The sequence below is a fragment of the Ambystoma mexicanum genome, chromosome 6p (assembly GCF_040938575.1).
Source record: "Ambystoma mexicanum isolate Mex_15411 chromosome 6p, UKY_AmexF1_1, whole genome shotgun sequence".
Taxonomy (NCBI): domain Eukaryota; kingdom Metazoa; phylum Chordata; class Amphibia; order Caudata; family Ambystomatidae; genus Ambystoma; species Ambystoma mexicanum.
Window position 1 is genome coordinate 1,121,445,919 of NC_090935.1, and position 20,845 is coordinate 1,121,466,763.

The 20,845-nt window shown below is 46.8% G+C and overlaps 1 long non-coding RNA gene across 1 annotated transcript in view; it reads right to left on the reverse strand.

The window, feature by feature from the left end:
• Positions 1–11,435: 11,435 nt before the first annotated feature.
• The window catches only part of LOC138510226 (uncharacterized), a 107,891-nt gene continuing 98,481 nt past the window's right edge, over positions 11,436–20,845 (reverse strand). Inside the window, exon 2 of the long non-coding RNA XR_011280346.1 lies at positions 11,436–12,056. This is a non-coding gene — a long non-coding RNA (uncharacterized lncRNA). The remainder of the gene's footprint in view (positions 12,057–20,845) is intronic.

A 20,845-nucleotide genomic window follows, 5' to 3' on the forward strand; every position in this document is an offset into this window, starting at 1 on the left:
GCTGCTTGTGCAGGAAATTTTAACCCTGCTAGAGAAAGGTACTATAGAACCAGTACCTGTAGCGGAGAGGAACAAGGGATGGTACTCCCCATATTTTTGTATCCCCAAAAAGGACGGAGGACTGAGACTTGAGATACAACAAGTTCATCAGGAAGGACAAGTTCAAGCTGATCACACTTTCTCAGATCCTTCAGGCCCTCCGACTCCAGGATTGCTTGGTGTCATTGGACCTTCAGGATGCTTATTTTCATGTGCCAATCCATCTCAAGCACAGAAAATACCTGAGGTTTGCAATTGGCGGTTCTCATTATCAGTTTCGAGTTTTGCCTTTCGGGCTGACCTCCGCCCGGGGTTTTTCACCAACCTGATGGCGAAAGTGGCAACGAATCTCAGGAGAGGGGGATTTCATGTCTACCCCTACATGGACGATTGGCTGATCAGGGCGCGTTCTCCCGAACAAGTCTTGCATCATCTCAAAGTCACCTGCCACTCTCTTCACAGACTGGGCTTCTCCCTCAATTACAAGAAGTCCTACATGACACCTTCTCAAAAGCTCCAGTACATTCTTCAGCTGGTTACCAAATGTGAGAGTCTTCTGGCCTTCGATTTTGTGAAGTTGCTCGGCCTCATGGCATCCTGTATTTTTCTGGTGCCAGAGGCCTGCCTGAGAATGAGATCCCTTCAATGGGCTCTAAGAACACAATGGTCCTAATTTTCGGGAAAGATGTCGGACTGACTTCAGATTCCAACCAGAGTCTCACCGGATCTTCTGTGGTGGGCCTGAAAGAAAAATATTAGGAAGGGAGAACCTTTTTGGCAACCATGGCCAGAGATTACAGTAGTGACGGATGCCTAACACACGGGGTGTGGAGCCCATGCATACGATCTGACAATCAGCGGTCGTTGGTCTCCATCGGAGTCCAAACCACACATCAATCTTTAGGAGCTGAGAGCAATAAGACTTGTGCTGAAGGCTTTTCTGACCTCTGTATGGGGAAAGAATGTCCTGATAATGACAGATAACACAGTCCCATGTACTACCTCAACCAGAGAGGAGGTGTAGGGTCACTACCACTATGCAGAGAGGCAATACAGCTCTGGTACTGGGCTATTCAAGAAGTAATCTCCCTATCGGCAGTTCACCTAGCCGCATAGGAGAACATGGCGGCGGACGCTGTGAGCAGGCAGAGCACAGTCTCCCGTGAGTGGGAACTAGCTCAGGAAGTCCTTCAAGAGATCTTCACCCTTTGGGGAACCCCTCAGTGGATCTGTTTGCGACCGAGGTCAACCGGAAATGCAAACGGCACTGCTCCAGAGAATTTCCTCCAAGAGGAGCTCTAGGAGACACTTTTGTGGTTGACTGAGAGTTTCCACTCTTATACACATTTCCTCCAGGCCCCGTCATTCGTCATGTATTCAGAAGGTTGAGAAAGGTTGTGAAACAGATGATACTAATTGCCCCGGATGGAGCCAGGAGGATGTGGTGCCCAGACCTTCTGGACATGTCCTCCAATATGTCTTCCACAAAGAGAGGACCTTCTCTCTCTCTCTCTCTCTCTCTCTCTCTGAGAGAGAGAGAGAGAGAGAGATAGACAGAGAGAGAGAGAGAGAGAGAGAGAGAGAGAGAGAGAGAGTTGGGTTCTCCATCCAGAGGTCAATACTCTCAACCTTCACGCTTGGTTTCTGAAATGCTGAGCTATAAGGATTGGGACCTCCAGGATGAAGTTATGGAGGTGTTATTTGCGGCTAGAAGACCAGCAACTAAATCTTTGTACCGTTGCCGTTGGAACAAGTTCTGCAGCTGCTGCAAGGAAAAGAATATAGATCCTTTTCTGTGGAAAACACCAGATATTTTATCCTTCCTTCTATCCTTAGCCAATCTGGGGCTCCAGATTGGTACCATTAAAGGCTATTTGGCAGCACTGTCCATTTTTAAGCACTCATCAGAGGAATGTTCCTATTTCAAAATCCCACTGGTGACTCACTAATGTGTACCCTCCATCTCCTTTGCAGGTTCCGGTTTGGGACCTAAATCTGGTTTTAAAATTGCTAATGTGTGCACCTTTTGAATCCTTGCACACATGTCCTCTAAAGTTATTAACGTTTAAAACCATTTTGTTGGTAGGTCTCACATTACCCCGCAGAGTGAGCGATTTGCAGGCACTGTCATCAAATCACCCTTTACCATCTTCCACAAGGACAAAGTTGTCTTGAAGGTCAAACCTTCTTTTTTGCCCAAAATCATTTCGGATATCCATTTGAGCCAGAAAATTGTTCTGCCTTCCGTCTATCCTCCACCTCACCCTGATAAGGAGGAGGAAAGACTTCATAGGGTAGATCCTAGAAGAGCGCTACGCTTTTACATTTCGAGAATGTCCAAAATACGGATTGATGATTAGCTTTTCATGGGGTATGCAGGACACAAACTAGGCTAGGCTGTTACCAAACAGACCTTATCTTGGTGGATAATTTTGGCAATTTCTGAGTGCTACAGGCTGGCAGGGAAAGACTTCCTGAAGGTTTGCAAACTTATTCCGCCAGTGGCATGGCTACATCAACAGCCCTTCAAAGGAGTGTTCCTATTAGAAACATCTGGGAAGCGGCAACGTGGTCTTCCATCTACACGTTTACACAACTTTATTGTGTGCATTCTTCCCAAGGTCAGGATGGGGTTTAAAGGCAGACATTTGCTGTGCCCATGAAAATGTATAAACTGTAATTCTACTTCCTCCTCCAAACATATTACTACTTTGGTAGTCTATCAAAGATGAGGAATACGTGGGAGGACACAATAGATTCAAAGAACAAGTTACTTACCCCTGGTAACGTTATTTCGAAGGGATTGTGTCCTCCGACGTATTCCTTATCTTAGATAGAAATCCTTCAGCTTTGCTGGCCTCGGAAAATTTTTTCGCCAGAGGGCGCTGCGCGTCGATGATCGCCGAGTCGATGACCCTCGACGGCCTCCGTGCCGACGTCGACGTCATCCTGCCTATAAAGGCCGCGCGCAGCGTCCGTTGCTCAGTTCCGTTTTTCCGCGCTTCGTTGTGCCTCGGAACACCGTTGCTCAGTTCTCGTCAAGATAACGTATATAATAACTACTATTTACCTCGATATCGATGGCATCCTCCTCCGACCCGACGACCCCTCGGTCCGGTTTCAAAAAGTGCCGAGACTGCGGGAAGAAAATGTCGTTGACGGACCCTCACAGGGTCTGTTTGTGGTGTCTGGGAATCACGCACCAGAGTTCGGAGTGTGAGGAATGCCTTTCCATGACGGCGAAAGCCTTGAAGGAGCGTAGGGGGAAGCTCGAGAGAGGTAGGTCAACTTTAACTTCCTCGAAAGCTTCTTCGGTAGAGTCGAGACGTTCGTCTCCTCACCATAAAAAACACTCTCGATCTAGATCACGAAGTGGCTCCCACCACTCGTCGACATCGAGACACTCGAAGAAGAGACGTAGGAGATCCCCTTCGTCATCTTCGTCGAGTTCTCCTGAGAGAGTTCATTGCCCCACAAAACGCAGCTCGCAAGCTGAGTGGGAGGAATTCAGGAAAAAGATGCTAAGCGTCTTCGAGAAAGCGGCCTCGTCCCCCTCGAAGACAGCTGAGGGTGATACCCCGGGTAAAAAACCCAAAAAATCTAAACGCCGCGAGTCGCAGTACCCGGCGGAAAAGTCAACCCGAAAGCGCCTCGAGCCATCGGGAGATAAAGCATCATCGACGCCATCGTCGAAAACTCCTTCGAAACAGAGGTCGGCGCCATCGACGCCGTTGTCGAAGGATTCATCGGCGCATCAGTCGATCGAGTCGACGCCGACGTCGACGCCGATATCGACGCCGGTGAAGGAAAGAACCACGGCTACTCCACAGCCAACGGTTAGACAAAAGACCTCCGACTCGACGCCGAGAACGTCGACGTCGTTCTCGAGCAAGACTCCGATCCTTTCGAGTTCTTCGAGGCCTAGTACACATTTCTCGACGCTTTTCACGGCGCCTTCGAGTACTTTCACGTCGGTGTCGACGACATCGACGTTTTCAAGGCCTGTGATGATGGCTCCTTCTGCATTGGAAATGGGGTTTATACCATTCCAAAAACCAATGTATCCCCCTTTAACCTCGATTTTTGAGGAAAGGGAGGATTCAGACCAAGATATTGATTTACAGAGGACCACATCACCAGAGCCAGAGACTTTCGCCTCTGAGGAAGGAAGATTAAAAAATCTTCAGGATGCACTTCAGGAAGCTAGTGGCTTGGACACTTCTCCTGAAGCAGAATTTATCAAACCAGACCCAGGAGAACATGCGGAGACTCCATATAGAGCTCTGATGTCTAGAATCATAGAATTTATGGGTTGGTCTGCACCTTCTCCTGCCTTTCAGCAGGATGACCTCACTGACATACTGGACAAGGGCCCACAGGAGGATCCTGTGGTTCCATTTCACTCTGCTCTACAGAGAAGGATTTTGACAAACTGGGAAACGCCAGAAATTATCCCGGCAGTAAATAAAAAACTGTCAACAAAATACAGGGTGGCTAGTTCTGACCCTGAATATTTGTCAAAACACCCTACTCCTGAGAGCTTGGTTGTACAGGCTGCAACCTCATCAGGCAGCACATCTGCATACCCCACTGCTCCGCAGGATAGGGATGACAAAAAGTATGATGCCATGGCTAAGAAGGTTTTTTCTGCCTGTAGCATGGCGTTAAAGTCTATTAACGCGACCTGTACGCTCGCTAGGTTCAGCCACACCCTTTGGGAGTGCGCTTCATCAGCGGCTGACTGCCTCCAAGAAGGAGAGGAAAGGGACGCATTTTTAAACATCATCAGGGATGGTAAAGATGCGATGTGCGAGACCCTACAAACTGGCCTAGATTCTGCTGACAGTATCAGCAGGGCCATGGCGGCAAGTACCACAATCCGCAGGCATGCGTGGTTGAGGAAGTCTGGTTTTGCCTCTGACGTGCAGACCAGGCTTTTGAATATGCCCTTTGACGGTTCTACCCTCTTTGGAAAGAAGGCGGATGACAGTTTGGAGAAACTGCAAACGTCCAAGGCAGCAGCCAAGTCATTGGGAGCTGCTATCCGTCAGAATACCTTTCGTCCTTCGGGATCATCGTGGAGAGGACGGTCCTTTCGTTACTATTCCTCATATGGAAGGGGCAGGGGACGACCGGCTCAAAGAGGCCAAGGAAGATTTACCCGTGGTGGACGGGGTAGGGGAAAGAAAGCCGCACCCGCAGGAGCAGGAGCCACTTTACCTTCGGCAACTGCATCAGCCGCTTCAAAACCACTCTGAGGTCTCCCCTCACAGAACACCAGTAGGGGGCAGGTTAACTCACCATCTGACGGAATGGCAGGCTATTACGTCAGATGCTTGGGCTCTGGAGACAGTGGCCCAAGGTTACTGCCTGCCCTTCCTACATATCCCTCAGAGTCATCCACCGGGGAACAACCCTTTGAAGCTTCCAGATCCGCTCCTCTTGCAGGAGGTTTTAGACCTGCTAGAGAAAGGTGCCATAGAACTGGTACCTGTAGCGGAAAGGAACAAGGGTTGGTACTCCCCCTACTTCATAATACCGAAGAAGGACGGAGGACTGAGACCCATCTTAGACTTACGGGAATTGAACAAATTCCTCCGAAAGGACAAGTTCAAGATGGTGACTCTCTCTCAGATCCTTCAGGCCCTCCAGCTTCAGGACTGGTTGGTATCTCTAGACCTCCAGGACGCTTATTTCCATGTGCCGATCCATCCCAGGCACAGGAGATACCTGAGGTTCGCAATTGGCAGCTCTCATTATCAATTTCGAGTTCTGCCATTTGGGCTAACCTCCGCCCCGAGGGTCTTTACCAAGCTAATGTCGGTTGTGGCTGCAAGTCTAAGGAGGGAAGGGATTCATGTCTACCCTTACCTAGACGATTGGTTGATCAGAGCTGTATCTTCGGAACAGGCTCAGAGACAACTAGATTATGTTTGCCACTTCCTTCACAAGCTGGGCTTCTCCCTCAATTTAAAGAAGTCACAGATGATACCATCACAGAGACTCCAATTCATTGGAGCAGTCCTGGACACTTCCCTGGGAAAAGCCTTGCCACCAGAGGTGAGGGCTCGAGATATTCTGCAGATGGTCATCAGATTTCAGAATGCCCAATATCTCCCAGCCTACGACTTTCTGAGGTTGCTAGGCCTCATGGCATCCTGCATATTCCTCGTGCCGGAGGCTCGCCTGAGAATGAGATCCCTCCAGTGGGCACTGAGAACTCAGTGGTCACAGTTCTCAGGAAGGATGACAGATCTCCTTCGGATCCCGGTCAAAGTAGCCCGAGACCTTCAGTGGTGGGCCTGTCGGGAGAACATCCTGAAAGGAGAAATGTTTTGGCAACCATGGCCGGAGATAACAGTAGTCACGGATGCCTCACTCACGGGGTGGGGAGCTCACGCCAACGACTTGACCATCAGCGGTCGTTGGTCTCCATCGGAGTCCAGACTACATATCAACCTGTTGGAGCTGAGAGCCATCAGACTAGCGCTGAAGGCTTTTCTGCCGTCTGTACGGGGAAGAAACGTCCTAATAATGACGGACAATACAGTGGCCATGCACTACCTCAACAAAAGAGGAGGCGTAGGCTCACTACCACTGTGCAGAGAGGCGATGCAGCTCTGGTTTTGGGCAATTCAGGAAGGAATCTCTCTATCGGCAATTCACCTAGCCGGAGAGAAGAACTTGACAGCGGACGCTCTGAGCAGGCAGAGCACAGTCTCTCACGAGTGGGAGATAGCTCAGGAAGTCCTTCAAGAGATCTTCGCCCTTTGGGGAACCCCTCAAGTGGATCTGTTCGCCACCAGTATCAACAGGAAGTGCGACAGATTTTGCTCAAGGGAATTTCCCCCGAGAGGAGCTCTAGGAGATGCGTTCGTAGTGGACTGGGAGTTCCCACTTCTGTACGCGTTCCCTCCGGTCCCTGTCATTCCTCAAATGATCAGGAGGTTGAGAAGGTTTCGGAAGACCATGATCCTAATTGCCCCGGATTGGGCCAGGAGAACGTGGTACCCGGACCTTCTAGACATGTCCATCTGCCCTCCAATTCGACTGCCATACAGAGAGGATCTTCTCTCGCAGAAGGAAGGTCAGGTTCTCCATCCAGCCATCAAGACCCTCAACCTTCACGCTTGGTGTCTGAAAGGTTGAGGTACAAGGATTGGGACCTTCCGGATGATGTTATGGAGGTGTTGCTTTCGGCCAGAAGGCCGGCAACTAAAACTCTATACCGCTGCCGTTGGAACAAATTTTGCAGCTGGTGCAGAGAAAAGAATATTGAACCCTTTTCTTGTGGTACACCTATGGTGTTGTCATTCTTACTTTACCTGGCTAATTCAGGCCTACAGGTTGGCACAATTAAGGGCTATCTCGCAGCGCTATCAATCTTTAAGCGCACTGCAGAGGAGCCTTCATACTTCAAAATTCCATTGGTAATACAATACCTAAAAGGATTAACTAATGTTTATCCCCCGAAACCTTTTCAAGTTCCCTTATGGGATTTAAACCTAATTTTAAACTTCCTAAAGGGTGCCCCTTTTGAACCACTACACTCTTGTTCATTGAAGCTTCTCACCCTCAAAACTGTTTTGCTAATAGCATTGACATCTGCTAGAAGGGTTAGCGAGTTGCAAGCCTTATCGTGTAAACCTCCACATACAATCTTTTACAAGGACAAAGTTGTTCTTCAGGTGAAGCCTAACTTCCTCCCGAAGGTAGTCTCGGAGTTTCACATCACTCAGAAGATTATATTACCTTCTTTCTACCCTCCTCCTCATCCGGGGAAGGAGGAAGAGAGACTGCACAGGCTGGACCCTAAGCGAGCCTTGAGCTTCTATATCAGCAGATTGGCTAAGATCAGACAAGCAGACCAACTCTTTGTAGGTTATGCAGGACATAAGTTGGGCCTTCCAATAACAAAACAAACCATCTCCAGATGGATTATTTTAGCCATTCTGGAGTGCTACAAATTGGCAGGAAAGGAGCCTCCTCAAAATCTAAGGGCTCATTCTACCAGGGGTATCGCAACATCCTCAGCCCTTCAAAGAGGGGTGCCAATTCGAGATATATGTGCGGCTGCCACATGGTCGTCCGCACATACATTTACCAAATTCTATAGCCTGGATTCCTCCTCTAGTCAAGAAACTAGATTCGGCAAGGCTGTGTTACACTCTGTCCATTCTGGAAGGGTAACATAACTTTTATTACTCCCGCCTCCAGTCACAATACCACTGCTATGGGAGTCTATCTAAGATAAGGAATACGTCGGAGGACACAATCCCTTCGAAGAACTAGTTACTCTTACCTTGTAACGTTCTTTCGATGGGATGTTCCTCCGACGTATTCCTTATCGACCCTCCCATCCATCCCCGCAGTATGACTTCCTGTGGGTTTGCAGCCTATGCTCCTTCAAGGTGATTAGTCTAATCCAAAAACATTACTGGGGACTACAAAACGGAACTGAGCAACGGACGCTGCGCGCGGCCTTTATAGGCAGGATGACGTCGACGTCGGCACGGAGGCCGTCGAGGGTCATCGACTCGGCGATCATCGACGCGCAGCGCCCTCTGGCGAAAAAATTTTCCGAGGCCAGCAAAGCTGAAGGATTTCTATCTAAGATAAGGAATACGTCGGAGGAACATCCCATCGAAAGAACGTTACAAGGTAAGAGTAACTAGTTCTTTGACTGGATGTTCCTCACACGTATCCCTCATCGCCTGGCCAACCTACCCCACAGTAGAATTTCCCATGCTATTGCAGCTTTCATTCCTTCAAGGCTGAGTATGGTCATTCCGGTGGTTATGCAGGTATTTCTGCTGTAAGTGAAAAAACAGAACAGAAGCCATATATAATGTGCCTTCGATTACATCATACTTGCGACGGAAGCCTTTGAAGGACATCGTAGGCGACACCATCGACGCACAGCGCCCTCTGCAGAATACAAAAATTCTGAAGCAGCTGAAGCTGGATATCATATATCAAAGATGAGGAAATATGTGGGAGGAACATCCATGTCGAAAGAAAGAACGTTACCAGGGGTAAGTAACTTGTTCATCTGGCTTTGCAAACACAGAGTTCTCATCAAAACATGCTATAATATATCACGAATCACTTCTACTCAAAGATATGCAATAGTGTAAATCATGGAGAAAATGTGTTTAGCATTATTTTTACTTGTAACGCTTGTAACGCAATAAGGAATGTGGCAAACATGTTTTGCTCCAGTAGATATAACGTGAAGATTTCATTTTCTGGTGTAGGAAAAAATGCAGCAAAAGACTTCTGTAATCTAACCACACATGTTCTTCTTTCTCCAACTGTTCATTTTTCATTCTTGTTTATTTGTATCTTATTGTTTTTCTGAATGTTCCAATTTTTCCAGAATGTCTCACACTATTCACTTTTACTTACATTTTTTAATGTCGGCATTTTGGCCTGGAAAGCTGTGTCAGGTCAACGTTTGGTTTGAACGACCCATAGCAGTCTCATTTCAGGTTCTCACACTTTTGCATGTTGACCTTTTTAACTTGCTTTACCAATCGACTCTGGAACTATAATCAGCTGAATCGTAACCGCTGGCACTTAAAGCTGTGAAGTGAGTGCTCAACTGCATGCAATATATCATCATCAAGCCAAATAAACAGTCCGATTCATACTAAAAAAAAATATGGCAATTAACTTTTAAATTCGTGGAACATCAGAATTTGTGCCTAGTATACCATTTATTGTACCAAAATATAAAAGCATCTTGACCTTTTGAACAAATAGAAACATTTATGATAAACTCAGCCACATGCAAGCAGACACACCCACACACATAAGCATTGCAAACTACAGAGAAAGGGAAATAGATTGACTTGTCATAACTAAAAAGGAGAAGAGCAATTTGTGTGACATTTTTTTTCTTGTAATTTACGACACTGCCATATGTTTGGAGTCTTCAAGTCTAAACGGTAAAAGTGTGCAGATTAATTACCTTAAGTGTCATACTTTGACATTCAAAATATCTGATGTTTCTAAATAGGCATGTCATCTAAACTGAAACCCAATGATGGAGTCAAGGTGAGGTCAAATTAATCACCTCCTTAATTTCATTAAATGTAGTAGTTGTTACTCATCCAACGTTGTACATTTTAACTGTTAAGTGAGATATTAATCAGTTTTAATGAGGGGTGAATGGCACAAAGTGAGATTCTGTTAAAATAACAATAACAAATAATACATGTCAATGACGATTAAATATGAAACATCAAGCGTTTTGATGGATTTCATGATAGCTATTAAATAATGACTTTACTCTACTACGTTTCTAGAGAGCCTCATAGAGGACTGTACCGCGTGTCACTGCTAGTTTGGTTGGGTTTTATGATCAGTAAATACCTTACTCCAAAGATCTGGCCTGTGTCATCGTCCAAGTAAAACGTATCTTTTCAGTTAATAGAGGTTGTTAGGAATATTGCCTGGGTATGACGTCGTATCAAGTACAAACCACAAACAACACATCAGGCTGCTGAATAAAATGAAAATAATCCTCATGACAAAAACGTCTGCATACTTTTCTGAGGTCAAAATTGAAGTGATGCCACAATAATGTCCACTGCCAATGGTAAGGTGCATAGTTTAGAAATTACATGTTATCTTTTTCATTTTTCAACAAACTATTTTTGCTTGTAGAATATTTTATAAAAATCTAATTTAAATAAAGATGTTGGTTTGAAAAAGGGAATATAATCTGCTTGGGCTTCAGTATATTAATGACATTTCGATGTATTAACTTGCTTGCTAAACAGCTTTCCCTTTTTGAAAGTTTCAGAAAATATTCTTTGTTTACCAGTGAACAGAATTCATACAGACCTGGACTACACATTGGTGCAAGTAGGTCTAGATTAGTTTTATGTGGCGTGAAGAAAGGGAAATATAAAGGGTAAGAGGAAATGTGATTAGGTCTCTAACTCACATATGACATTTTAGGCTAATTATCACCCCAAGCATAACAAGTCCTTTTATCCAAAGATTCACATCCAAGATAACACATTTTTATGCCTGGGAACACAAAATACGGGAAAGCATAAAATGATCAGGAAAGTTTACAAGACTATTTATGATGATGCCCAACATAGGTATGGTGGATTTCTTAAAGGGCAAACAATTGAGAATCAGCACTATTAAGTGGCCAGAGACTCAGGACATATGCTTGTACAATGCAGGGTTCGAAATTGAGGGGTGCGGGGAGCTACTTAGCTCCTGAATGCAGCCTAGAAGAGCCTGACTAGCTTGACATCAACAGTTACCAGGAGCTACTTTTGGCTCCACATGCCGACTGATGCCGAACAATCACACCTATGTGAATTTAACTCTATAGATTGTCCCAATTGCACAAAGATTAAGAAACCTGTAAATGACATTTTTTATTTTTTATTGTTTAATCAAAAATAAGATTTTTACAATATATCTGTTACATTGCATTTAATGTCTTTGTCTTGACATCCGTTTATTCGTTCATATCGTCTGGGCTTGTCGTTTTGCTTCGGCCATAGTCAGTTTGTTGAATCGTTATTGACTTTGAATAGGTCATTCACAATGAACTCTAATATTGTTGCTGTGATTATTTGCCAGCTCGTTCTGTCGCCCCCAATAAGCCTACACCAACAGGTTTGCTCTTCCATCAGTGAATCACCATGTAATTCGAGCGTGAAATAACTTTTTCTTATTGCACATGTCGCGGGCAACTCATCAGGAGATGACGAATGGTTTCTTGCGTTGGAGGCATGGTGTTTAGGCAAAAATGACAATTTGCTGTTGCAGATAGACCTCTTATATGCAAGATTTCATTAGTTGGCAAGAGATTTAGCCGCGCTCTTAGGATTAGATTTCATGCCTGTTTATTCGGAAATCTCTTTAAGAAGCTTTGTAACTCATTTAATTTCCTTGTGTTACCTGGCAGATGGGCGGTGAGTCTTAAAGTGGCGGCTGTTTCAGTCGTCTTCGCCCAGTCTGCTTCCTTCAGTTTGCGCACAATTCTGCAAGGATTGAAAATGAGATCATCTTCATTGATATGATATGATATGATATGGCATTTGTAACGCGCCTATACACAAGTGTTTCAAGGCGCGATGAGGGAGGGAGGGGGGAACAAGGGGAAGACAGACAACGATCCTACTAGGCCAGGTGTCATTCAGACCGCGCAAGTGCAGGGGTAGGGGGAAGGGAAAAAGTGCAAGGGGAAGGGGGAGGGGGGGAGTGCAGTACAAATAAGTATAATAGAAATAAAATAAATAAATAGGGCCAGCTGGTGGCAAGTGCAAGGTAAGTGCAGACAAGTGCTGGGGGGGGCTGTAGTGATACAGAGACTGTCCCGCAGTGCAGGGGTTGCCAGGGAGGCAGTGCAAGTGAAGAGTGACTGGGCCCAGGACCGAGGTCGGTGAGAGTGGCCCAGTTGCAGAATCAGTGCAGTTTTGGTGAAGAATTTAGCAGGGGAGAGGGAGAGAGAAAGCAGAAGTGAAGAGGAAGGTTTTGAGGTGCTTCCGGAACCGGAGATGGTTCTCCTCAAGTTTCAGGGAGGCAGGAAGGCTGTTCCAGAGGGAGGCCCCTGCCGCGGAGAGAGATCTACCCCCAGCTTGTTGCTTCGAGAAGCGGCTGACCCTGAGGGAGTTGGAGACGGATGAGCGTAGGGCTCGGGAAGGAAGATATTTAGGAAGAGAGAGTTGAAGGTATTTAGGCCCCAGGCCCCAGAAGGCCCTGTGGACAATGCAGAGGATTTTGAACTTAATCCTCGCAGCCACTGGGAGCCAGTGTAGAGATTTCAGTCCTGGAGAGATACGGTCCCTGGGCTTGAGGCCAAGGACAAGTCTCGCAGTTCTGTTCTGGATGAGTTGCAGAGGGCGGAGAGTGGAGGCAGCCAGATTAAGATAGAGGCTGTTACAGTAGTCCAGCTTCGAGAGAACCAGGGCTCGGGAGACAGTGAGCTTCTGGGGGAAGGAGAGGAAGGGAAGAATACCTCTGAGGAGGTGCAGCTGGTAATGTGACTTCTTAGAGACGTCAGATATATGAGGAGAGAAGGAGAGTGTGGAGTCGAAGATGACCCCGCGGTTTTTTGCCTTGCAGGTAGGAGCAGGAAGAGGGCCAAGGGAGGCCGGCCAGAGAGCTGCAGGGAAGGAGGGAGTGGGTGTGCCGATGAGTAGGATCTCAGTCTTACTAGCATTAAGGCAGAGGTCATTGGCAGCACACCATTCCTGGATAGCAGACAGACAGTCAGAGATGAGGGAGGGAGAGGAGGAGGCAGAGGGTAGCCTGAAAATGAGCTGGGTATTGTCCGCATAGCACTGAAAGTTGGGGCAGAGGGCGGCGATGCGGTGGGCAAGGAGTGCCAGATACTGGTTGAAAAGCCAGGGAGAGAGATTAGATCCCTGGGGAACGCCACAGGTGGAGAAAAAGATGTCAGAGAGGAAGGACCCAAGTTGGACCTGGGAGGGTCGATTGGAAAGGAAAGAGGTCAGCCACGCCAGAGCCTGACCAGTGATACCCAGGTTATCACGGAGACGGTTGAGCAGGATGGCATGGTTGACAGTGTCAAAGGCAGAAGAGAGATCGAGCAGAATGAGAACACACAGAGTGTTGGAATCGAGGTTCAAGAGCAGGTCCTCACGGATGTTCAGGAGAGCAGTTTCCGTGCTTCTGGCCGCTCTGAAGCCAGATTGATGGTCATGGAGACTATCAACAGCTTCAGCATGGAGGTTAAGCTGGGAGATGGCCAGTTTCTCCAGGAGCTTGCCCAGGAAGGGAGTGATGGAGATTGGGCGATAGTTAGCCGGACAGGAGGGGTCGGCAGAGGGTTTCTTAAGGAGAGGGTGCACAAGGGAGTGCTTGAGAGGGGATGGGAAGACTCCAGAGGCGAAGGAGTGGTTGCAAAAGTCAGCCAGGGCAGGAGCCAGGGAGTCGATGTGGTCCTTGATAGTTTTGGAGGAACAGGGGTGAATCTGTTTAGACGAGACTTTCATAGATCGGACTTGTCTGGAACCCTTGTCAGCAGAAAAAAGGGGAAAGGCAGAGAAGGAGGGAGGAGGGGTGGCTGCAGAAGGGCCAGAGGAAGAGCAGGGAAGAGAGGGGGGGGGTGATAGGAGGAGAGTGAGGACAGGATGTCCTGAGTTTTAGAGATGAAGTGGGAGGCCAGTGCAGTGCAGAGGGCCTGGGAGGGGACAGGAGAGGTAGAGACTGCAGCAGGGTTGGCAAGCTCCTTGCAGATTTTAAAGAGTTCAGCCGAGTTGTTAGATGCCGCAGAGATGCAGGCTTGGATAAGGGCTCTCTTCTTGGTGAGAACAGAGAGACGGTATTGCCTTTGGAGCAGGCGGCAGGCCAGTTTGTCAGAGGATGAACATGAAGCACGCAATTTCCTCTCTGCCACCCTGCACTTGCGTTTTAGGGTGACGAGATCCGAATCATACCAGGAGTTACATTTGGCTTTGGGCTTCAGGCGGATTTTCATGACAGGGGCAAGGATATCAAGAGTATCAGATATAGCAGAGTGGAGCAAGGAGAGGGCTGTGTCAGGGTGGGAGTCAGCCGAAGGGGGAGGGGGGAGCGAGAAGGTGGCAGCGAAAGCCGCAACTGACACGCGCTTCATGGGTCGGATGACCGAGAAGGTGGGTGGCAATGATGAGGGTGGCTTTGCCTGTGGGGTAGGGAGGGTGAGGTGGGAGGATAGGAGAAAGTGATCACTCCAGGAGAGAGGAGTGGAGAGAGGGACAGAGAGGGGAAGGTCAGAAGAGATGAGAGCATCAAGAGTGTGCCCTGCAGAATGAGTAGGCCCAGATGGGAGAATAGAGAGTGAGAGAGAGTCGCAGAAGTCACAAAAGAGTCCAGTGGGGGGACAGGAGGCATCTAGGTGGATGTTGAAGTCACCAAGAAAGAGGAGTTGAGTGGTGGAGGACAGGAGTGAGGAGGAGAGGTCAGCCCACTCAGAGAGGAAGGAGGAAATTTGACCAGGTGGCCGATAGATAGTAGCCACGGTAAGGGAATGGCTAGGAGAGAGAGAGAGTCGGCAGACAAGACATTCAAAAGAGGAGTAGGTCTGCGTAGGAGTGACAGTGGCAGGAATCCACTCAGGGAAGATAAGGGCAACACCCCCCCCCCCCTGCACGGTTGGGCCTGGGCACAGAGAGGATCTTGTAACCTTCAGGTAGGAGTGTGTCAAAGCTCGTGACAGAGCTGGCTGTGAACCATGTCTCAGTGAGACCGAGGACGTCAAGGTCCAGTTCCTCAAGAAGACGACAGATATCGGAGGAATGCTTGATGGCAGAGCGAGAGTTAAGAGTGGCAAAGTGGAGAAGGTTGCCATCCTTGAAGGACTTCCGGGGAGGGGTACAGATCAGAGGTACGCCCTGCGGAGGTGTAGAAGAAGGAGGTGAAGAGGGAGTGCGAGAGGGGGCAGGGAGGGAGGGTAGAGGCAAGGTAGCCGAAGACAGGGGGGGGACAGCAGGGGAGGAAAGGAAGTTGATGAGGCGAGGGAAGCGTCTATCAAAGAGGTGAAGGTTGGCCTGAGGGCCTTGGACCAAGACGGTCCCATTAGCGTAGACATTAATGATGGCCTTAGAGGAGCGGAAGGGGGCCAAGAGGACATCCCAACGGGTGCCACCATTAATGGGAGAAGAGGAAAAAGGAGAGAGCACAGAGACCATATGAAGGGTCCATAGGTCATGTGAAGGCACGAAAAAGAGGATGTCAGTGAGAGTTTCCTTAGAGCAGGCACTAGTGTAGGTGTCAGCGATAGGGAGGCCTGGGTTGGAGACCAGGATGTCCTTTTTAAACTTTTTCCTACCAGATTTAGTGAGGAGAGCAGGATAGTCAATAGAGAAGCAGTTAGAGAAGATAGGCGAGATAGAGAGCACCATGGAGTAGGAGGGAGTGTGGGGGCGGGAAGACAGACGATACGAGAAGCACGCAGGCAGAACTTGAGCGGCAAGCCCAAGTTTACCACATTTCAGAACAGTAAATGAGTATTAGGTACAGAGGCCACCTAAGTTAGAGAATCCTGCGAGGGGAGAAAAAACCCAAGTTTATCACATTTCAGAACAGTAAATGAGTATTAGGTACAGAGGCCACCTAAGTTAGAGAATCCTGCGAGGGGAGAAAAAACCCAAGTTTACCACATTTCAGAACAGTAAATGAGTATTAGGTACAGAGGCCACCTAAGTTAGAGAATCCTGCGAGGGGAGAAAAAAACCCAAGTTTACCACATTTCAGAACAGTAAATGGGCCTCATTAGGACCCAGGCGGTAAGGGGTTTACGGCGGCGTAAACAGCGCCGACCCTTACCGCCTGATTCCGAGGTCCCTTAGCGCCATGGAGGTTTTAACACCTGCTTTTAAAATCCATGGCGCTAAGGGACCTTGTTGTTAATTACGCCACCGTAATTTACGGTGGCGTAATTAACGCCTTCCCCACTCCCATTATGCCCTATGGGGCAAAAATGGGAATGGGGAAGGGTAAATGGGTTAATGGGGACTTACTGCCCCACTCACCTCGGAATGGGGCGGTAAGTCCGCCAACCACCATGGCGTAAACGTAGGTTGGTTGTAACGAGAATTTCCCAAACTTGCGATCAATTGTTTTGGCTTGAGCAGCTAATTTCTTGATCTTAGTAAACAACGTGGCTTGCATGTAGAGTTCGCCTTTTGTACTGTCAAGGTGTACTCCCAGGAACTTAAAAGACTGCACAGTCTCAATTTTTGAGTCTCCAAGGTACTATTTAAAGTTTTCAGTTTTCTTTTTCTTGCTCTGTAATATCAGTACCTTTGTTTGCTCTTGTTAATTTCCAGGAAGTTTTTTCTTGCGTACTCTTGTAGACCATTGAGTTGACGTTGGAGGCCTATTGGTGTTTGGTCAAATAGGGTGAGATCGTCTGCGTAAAGAAGTCGTTCTGTTGTCGTATTTCCTATTTCTGGAGGAAAAGCGTGCGTAGTAGTTGTGTGCACTTGTAAGTCGCCTATGTAGGTTAGGAACAAGGCTGATGCTAAAGGGCATCCCTGCTTGACTCGCGGGTAGTTGGAATTTTGTTAGACAGCTCACCATCTCGGCTTAGACGAACTCTCATTGAAGTGTTATGATGCAAAGCTTGGATGGGTGCTAGTATGTCTTCAGGACAATTCCACCCTCTCAATTTCTTCCAGAGGTGGGATCTTTCAATGCGGTCAAACGCTTGCGTAAAGTCAATAAATACGACAAATAGCCGTTGGTTGAGTTGCAATACTCTGCTTTTTAGAATGCTGAACAATAAGATGTTACCTGCTGTTCCAGCATTTTTTTTAAAGCCTGATTGCAGCTGATCATTGCACTTGGCTGATGCCGCCCAAGTTTGAAATTTCTTTAACAGAAGTGTTACGAAGACTTTGCCAATGCAGTCGAGCAAAGCTATAGGACGGAAGTTCGCAGGGTCCTTTATGTCTCCTTTTTTATAAATGGGAATTATGATCGCTGTGGTCCATGATTGAGGCACCGAACTTGACACTGCACAGCGTTGAAAGATTTCGCTGATGAAATTAGCCCATTCGATGGGATGAGCTTTAAGCTCGAAGTTGGTGATCCCGTCCGGGCCGGGCGCTCGTGAGTTTTTAATCTTTTTGATGATTTCTAAGATTTCTTCTTTGTCTGCTAAGTTGATCCACTTTACTGGGTGGTGCTGGTTCTCCCCTACATATGTTGTTATGACAGATTTAAACACTTCTGCAAAGTGTGCTTCCCAGGTGGATTTACGAGATGTTGTTTGTTATTGTGTTTTCCACTGAGTGTTCGGCTGTTTTTAGTAAGGACCAGAAATCCCTTGCATTGTTCGTTATTAGTGCTTTGGTGATGTTTTCTGCATCTAGCTGGTAGAGGTTGTGTCGATGTGAACGCACCCAGGCTTTGTACTCAGATTTTAAGTTTCTTTGTGTCGCAAGGCCGTCAGCAATTGGCTGGATTTTATTTGCAATCCTCATGGCTCTTCTAAACTCTCGTCTTCTGGCCACTAAATCGATGTTATATGAGTGTTTTTTAGTGGCACTAGTGGTCTTTGTACCTGTTCTTGTATGCGTATATGCCATTAACAAAGGCTGGTAATCAACTACTGTAGTTTCTGTTGACTGTGCTTTGCCTTTGTATCTTTGTGTTAGCTCTTTGATTGCAACTGTACTTAATTTGAGCCGAGTGCCTCTGGCGTTGTTCTCAATGTCCAAGGCTACTCGAATGATTTTGACAGGTTGAATTGACCAGCTGGCCTCCAAGAGATTGTGGTCACTGGCTAAAGTACGGCGTACATTGAAGAAGGTGGTAATGCTTAGCAGTGGTTTGGAGACAAAGATGTAATCGATTGTTCCACTCGAATCCGCACGTTCCCAAGTGGGTATTCTATTAGGTTGATGGAACGCGATATCGAGGTTGTGCAATTCACGAGAATGAATCAGGTCTAGCCAAGCTTTGCCTCGCTGTTCTGCTGCTGAAGACTGTTTTTTGTGTCCAGAGCTTTTTTGAGGGTTGCAAACTGCATTTAAATCTCCGCATATCATTAAGGAGGACGCTAACAGGTTAGTCAGTGCGTCGTCAATTACCTGTTCACACATTGTGATGAATCTGTTTTCACCAATTCCAGCAGGGTTCCAGTATGCGTTGATGATAACTATAGTGTAATCTGTTTGTTTGGCATTGGTCATCTGTTTCCATGTGACAGTTACTGCCAAGAGGGATGAATTAGCAATCGCCGCAACCTGTGCGGCAGGCGATTAAAAGTCCAGACATTGGCCGTCCTAAATGGCCCTTTTCTGCTGGTGCCAAAATTATTTGGTATCCCTCTATGGTCGGGGGGCTTGTTAACCAAGTCTCTTGCAGACATATGATGTCATATTTGCCTAGATTGATTTCACCTGGAATTGTTAGGTGCAAATGCCCTCTTGTATTCCATGAACATAATTTCACTTCGTTGTACAGGTGTTCTTTTTGAAATGTTGCTGTAGGGATGAGATCACTGTTGTGGGATTGCTATTTTTTCCGATGTGTTGCAAGAGCCTTTGGTAACCAAGCCCAGATCCCTTGTTTATTTTCCCTGAGAGGGCTAACGCGCCTTTCCGTGGGATTATTTTGCACTGCCTCTTTTTATTTCACAGACTTTGTTTGTTGAATTTGATTCCCTGTCTGAGCATTGTTCACTTTTGCGAGTTGGCTTCTTGTGTTTTTCGATCTTCATAATTTTGGTGTTGTTCAATCGTTGGTCCTCTGAGTTGTTATCAGGTTCTGGGACTTTTCGTTGATCTTTTGCAGCATACTTCCTATCGTGGCTTTGAGCAAGATTGTTTCGCTCGTTTCTGTCATGCGAAATGTGGGAGTCATGAGTCCCACTTCTTCTTTGAGCTTTGCTGGTACTGCATCTATGGCTGCTTGCTGTTTCGATGTTGAAACCGAGCCTGTAAATTTAATTCTTGCTATCATGAATTTGCCTATATATGGTTGAGGAAGCGATATATATCAGCGTTGCAGCTTTACGCCTGTCATGCCATGGTTCCACAATAAGAAGGTCGTCTGATTTTATGTGCCTCAACTTATAGATCTGCTGTAATATCGCCAGCACTGTTCTTCTATTTAGCGTGAGTTCCTCCTTGTTGCTGTTTCTTTGTGCCATTTGTACTGTCCACTTTGCCTCTGTGCGCTTTGCACTTTGTCTTTTGTAGGTGTCTGTTCTTGATCTGTAGTGGACTTTTTTCCCACCTAAATCCGCTTCTTCCTTAGCCCTTGTTTGAGTGTTATGTCTACTTCCTCGTGTGCCAACTTCATGCATGTTTTTTTTCTTTGGACTTGAGCAGTCTGCTTGAGAGCAGTGAGTTTTTGTTTCTGGTGCGTTTTGTTGCTTGTCTCTTCGACCATGTTCTTTCATGCCCTTACTTGTATGATGTTGAGCATCTTTGGCGCTGCGACATTGCGCGTCCATTTCCTGCTGTTTTCCTTGACTCTGCGTAGGCACCTTCTTATTTGTTTGTTGATAAGCGATTTCGTTTCTCTTCAAGCGTCTCGAAATCTCGTTCAGACTGCCTCTTATTATTGTTTTCTTTAACTGCTGATGTAATGTCACTATCTGAGAACGATGCTGGCCTCTTGTGAGTTGAGCTGAATACAGACGCAGAGTCATGCACTACGTCATTGTCCGAATATGACCTTTTAAGCATAAAGGGTTGTGAACAATGGGCAAAGTTATATGTTTGCATTTTTTATTGAACTTAGATTTGAGGACCAGTATGTACTAGTTCCTCGTTCCCCAGTGGTAGCCCCTGGTCACTGCTTAATGCTGGATACCCAGCAGCTGCTTTTTGCTCCTGCTTATCCAATTTTAATTTTGATTCTTGCACTGTACGCAATGTTCTACTCTCACCGTTGCTTCTTGTTTTTTCTCCTAGTGCCAGGATACCCCTTCTGTCACAGCCGTGCTTTACAAGTTACCATACAATACCATAGCTGTATTTGTACCTTCATTGTTGGGAAAGCAGGGAAGTAAATAATGCTGACTCTTCAAAGTGAGGATCATGGAACGAACTAACCAGGTTTTTCAATGTAGTCCTATGTAATCAGAAAAACATTTTAAGGCACTTTTCAGGTGTACCTCGTTTCTTCTCCTCATCGCCCTCACAATGAGGTTACCCTGAGAAATGCTAGGGATAAACTAGTTTTTGCAATTCAGTCAGTCTGATACGTTATGGGTCCCCTGGATTTGTGGATATTGCATTGAGTCGAATATTAATGAAAGCGTTTAGTATATATTGTAATATATTCGGACTCCCTTTCACAGGATGAA